The sequence below is a fragment of the Austrofundulus limnaeus genome, unplaced genomic scaffold (genome assembly GCF_001266775.1).
Source record: "Austrofundulus limnaeus strain Quisiro unplaced genomic scaffold, Austrofundulus_limnaeus-1.0 Scaffold171, whole genome shotgun sequence".
Lineage (NCBI taxonomy): Eukaryota > Metazoa > Chordata > Actinopteri > Cyprinodontiformes > Rivulidae > Austrofundulus > Austrofundulus limnaeus.
Window position 1 is genome coordinate 1,030,551 of NW_013952573.1, and position 5,008 is coordinate 1,035,558.

A 5,008-nucleotide genomic window follows, 5' to 3' on the forward strand; every position below is an offset into this window, starting at 1 on the left:
TGTGTGTGTGTGTGTGTGTGTGTGTGTGTGTGTGTGTGTGTGTGTGTGTGTGTGTGTGTGTTATGAATAGCCATCTTGTTATGCGTGTTCTATGTGTGGAGTGTCTTATAAGCCTAAGAGAAGTACATGACACTTAAATGCAATCAATCAGTCATATTAACTGTTGTAATTTGTGTACATTTAAGTGTAACCACCCTTACAGAAAACAACAACATAGTTTTCAGATTGTTACATGTTGGAAATCAACCATGTGATCACATAAACATGTTGAAAATGTTCCCACAAAAATGTGCTTCAAATCTCAATTTAACATGAGTGTCAAAACAGATTTTTCATGTAAAATGTTTAAACTAGAATTTAGTTAAATTCTACTATGGTGATTGTTTTCAACTGAAAACTTGGTGTAAGTTTTTTTTTATGAATTTAGTCATTTTACCTCTTATTTAATGTTTGACTGACAGCTGAGAAATGCACCTACAGTTTTCTTTTGATTGTCTCAGGAGATACTTTACATTTTCCCCCTTAGAATAAATATCTGTAAACACTGCACTCACATAATCTGAATAAATGAAATGAGTTAGGACATTTGTTCCTGAGCTCTGAAGCACATGGAAGATTAGATCAGAGACCTCTCTGCAGCCCACCACAGCAAACTGGATCAATATGTGTTGGTTTGGTTTGTTGTGAGATTTATTCAGATTGGCTGGCTCGGATATGTTTTCATCCGGACCATTTGACTCATTTCTGGCAGCTCTTCCCCAGGAACAGAGGATGTCAGCAGGGAAATCCGTCATCTATAATGTAGGCTGTGACAGCAGGGAGTTTCCCTCAGACTCGGGGCGGATCAGAAACGCCCAGATCCGCTGCTTTTGGGCTCATTTGGACGTGCCAGTGGGGCTAATGAATATAAAACAAGTGTCGCATTGTGAGAAATGAGCACGTCTGCACACACACTGACACACACACACACACACCACGCCCCCTCCTGTCGGGAACACCCTGGCTGTGGATCTGTGCCTTCAGACGGCGCTGAGGCGCACCGAGAGGCGCGCACACGGACCGTCATCCCCGGACTGATCCCCGGACGGACTCCGCAGCTCGTCCCGCTCCCCCTCCACCACGCACCCAGCCGAAGCCCTCCCTCTTCCCCCAGGTAAGCCTCCTCTCTGCGGGTGTTTTCTCACACACCGCTCGCAGTTCCTGATGTTTTATTTCAGCCCTTTGGGGGGTGCAGAGGCGGAAGGGAGGGGTGGGTGGTGGTGGACTGGCTGTCATCACGACCTCTGAGGACATTTCTGGGACCAGACACCCCACTTCCCATCCAAAAGTTAGGGCATCTGGTCAGGTGCAATGCAGCAAAAAGAAAAAAAAGCCTTTTTTTCTTCCTCCTCTGGTTGAGCTCTGGAGAAAAAGCTCATGTTTAACTTCTTCAGCTGAAAGCTGACACCGAGGGCAGGAAGTGTGTAGTTTGATCAAATCACGAGCGACCAACGACCTCTTTCATGCTCCTATAACAGGTTGTTGTGTGCTGACCTGGTTGGTGGATCCAGCAGGAAATCCCAGAGATTCTCAGGGATGTTTCCAGTGTTTGTCTGCAGGCTTTTATCACACAGTGACCATGGCTCTCAGGCTGAAACAGGCTGACCTCATTCTACCTCAGACCTGGATTTTATTTTCTTTCTTTTTAGCTTGATTAGATGCAGATGTGAGATGTTATTAGGAGTAAGAATCCTTGCTAATCTTTAGTCCCATTAAAATACAGCACTAATTAGTCTGTTTCTGATATGCTGCATGGGTAATTTGTGAATGTCAGAGCCACAGTCCAGGATGATTGATCCTCATTTGCACAAAAAAAAAAAAAAAAAAAAAAAAAAAACGGTCTGTTTAATGTCCGAGGAAATGTTTGTTTCATTTGGTGCTTCTTTTAGAACAAAACAACTCCTTCACACATTTATACTCTCCTTGTTGTTTGTTCGGATATTCTTTTATTAGTTGCCAACCTTTCCTTATAAGCTGGCCATTTCAAAGACACTAGTGCACCTCCATACCATCAGAGAGGCAGGCTTTTGGACTGTGCACTATTAGTTCCAAAATAAAAAAAGTTAATATTTTGATTCTTCAGTTCATTTTAGACCAGAGAAAACTGCTTTTCTGGGTGGTGTTCACATTTGAATTCTTTTTTTGATTGCTAGAGCTTTTATGTGGATGGTTTACACTCACCGGCCACTTTATTAGGTACACCTGTCCAACTGCTCGTTAACACTTAATTTCTAATCAGCCAATCACATGGCGGCAACTCAGTGCATTTAGGCATGTAGACATGGTCAAGACAATCTCCTGCAGTTCAAACCGAGCATCAGTATGGGGAAGAAAGGTGATTTGAGTGCCTTTGAYCGTGGCATGGTTGTTGGTGCCAGAAGGGCTGGTCTGAGTATTTCAGAAACTGCTGATCTACTGGGATTTTCARGCACAACCATCTCTAGGGTTTACAGAGAATGGTCCGAAAAAGAAAAAACATCCAGTGAGCGGCAGTCCTATGGGCGGAAATGCCTTGTTGATGCCAGAGGTCAGAGGAGAATGGGCAGACTGGTTCGAGCTGATAGAAAGGCAACAGTGACTCAAATAACCACCCGTTACAACCAAGGTAGGCAGAAGAGCATCTCTGAACGCACAACATGTCGAACTTTGAGGCAGATGGGCTTCAGCAGCAGAAGACCACACCGGGTGCCACTCCTTTCAGCTAAGAACAGGAAACTGAGGCTACAATTTGCACAAGCTCATCGAAATTGGACAAGAGAAGATTGGAAAAACGTTGCCTGGTCTGATGAGTCTCGATTTCTGCTGCGACATTCGGATGGTAGGGTCAGAATTTGGTGTCAACAACATGAAAGCATGGATCCATCCTGCCTTGTATCAACAGTTCAGGCTGGTGGTGGTGGTGTCATGGTGTGGGGAATCTTTTCTTGGCACTCTTTGGGCCCCTTGGTACCAATTGAGCATCGTTGCAACGCCACAGCCTACCTGAGTATTGTTGCTGACCATGTCCATCCCTTTATGACCACAATGTACCCAACATCTGATGGCTACTTTCAGCAGGATAATGCGCCATGTCATAAAGCTGGAATCATCTCAGACTGGTTTCTTGAACATGACAATGAGTTCACTGTACTCAAATGGCCTCCACAGTCACCAGATCTCAATCCAATAGAGCATCTTTGGGATGTGGTGGAACGGGAGATTTGCATCATGGATGTGCAGCTGAAAAATCTGCGGCAACTGTGTGATGCCATCATGTCAATATGGACCAAAATCTCTGAGGAATGCTTCCAGCACCTTGTTGAATCTATTGACGAATTGAGGCAGTTCTGAAGGCAAAAGGGGGTCCAACCCGTTACTAGCGTGGTGTACCTAATAAAGTTGCCGGTGAGTACATGATACTGCATGTGAAAGTGCTCCTGAGCCCATGTGGTGATGTCCAGAACAGAATCAGATTTGTTTTTAAAGCAGTACTGTCTGATACTGACTCCAGTCTGGTCCTTGAGCACAGACGTTTCACCAGATACGTTCTGATGATATAATGAATGAAGGGAAATTCAAAGACTTACAAAGTTCCCATTGAGGAATATTATTCTGAAACTGCTCCACTYTTTTTAGAGTTTGTCMCAGACTGGTGAACCTCTGCTCATCTTCCAGTTTCTCTAATTGCTGGTTTTAACTAAAGTGTTGCAAAAAGCTCTTCAAGCTTCTTATTTGCATCACTTCCTTTTGATGCCTCTGGCTCCACTTTCTTGAGATGTGTTGCTGCCTCAAACTTACCTTTTTTCATAAAAATGTATGTTCTAAATTTAAGCATTTGTTAATATTTTTCATTGTGAATAAAACATGAGTTGATGAAATTTGCAAATGGTTTTGTTTTTTACATTTTACATGCCACCGTTTTTTTGCGGGGGGAATTGAGATTGCGTTTTTATACACAAATCTGTGTAAAAATGCATGCTGCAGTGAATTCCCTGGTCATCAATCCGCACCGCTGCCGTGAAGATATCCTGTTATAGTGGAAACTGTCACAGTGGCACTCTTCTAAATGGATTCATTTGGCTTCTATGCCGTATCTGCTGAGGCTGTTTTATCACGGTCTCAAGAATGGCTCCCTAATGATAACCGAGCCTTTACGCAGCAATCAGGCTGCAGGCAAGAGAGGGGAACAAATGGGCGAACAAAGTAGAAGAGAAGCAGGCGAATGCAGGGATTCCCTGATTCTCTCTCCACGCGGGCAGGCAGGCTCATTCAGCAGAGCAGGAAGAAACCCCGGGGAGTGCAGTCACACAGCATTAGGAGGGCTGCGTCTCCTGGATGAGACGAGGGGGAATAGAGCTGCTTGTGCGTGCACGAGTGAGCATGCATGTGCACTGACATGGACATGTCAGTGCACATGCATGCTCACTGACATGGACATGTGTTATTACTGTGGGAGACATTTCAGGCTGCAACTCCCCGTGTCATACCTGTACCGAGTCTTAAAAATAACTTGAATTATGGAGCTGCATGTTAAGTCAGAAGTGGTTTTTGGTTTCGTCATTGAAATTAATTTTTGGTAGTTTGGTAATTATAAAAAATAACCAACTTCATTTGAATAAAAACATTTATCATCAGAGAACATAATGTAGACGTTGAGTCAATGAGCCTTGAATTAACGAATTATCTTCTGTTTTTATCTAAGTCGTTATTTTGTGAACCAGATATGATTTGTGAGATTCATTATTTATCACCCACCATGAAAATCAGGCCGTCATAAAAATTACTGTTTTTGCATATATTTCCAATTGTTTGTTTTATCAAAATYTCTCATAAACCACACATTTTAAAGGGGCAATATTGTGTTTCTCAGGCATTCATTTAAATACTAGACCATAATAAAGTATCTGTGTCACCTTTAGTTGTTATTAAAATGCTGTTTTAATGTTTAAATAGAAAATAAACTTATCTTCTCATCACTTCCTCTTCTAAA

The 5,008-nt window shown here is 42.9% G+C and overlaps 1 protein-coding gene across 1 annotated transcript in view; it reads left to right on the forward strand.

Moving 5' to 3' along the window:
* Positions 1–964: 964 nt before the first annotated feature.
* The window catches only part of sytl5 (synaptotagmin-like 5), a gene marked incomplete in the record, with an annotated part of 55,654 nt that continues 51,610 nt past the window's right edge, over positions 965–5,008 (forward strand). Inside the window, 1 exon segment of the mRNA XM_014017538.1 lies at positions 965–1,153.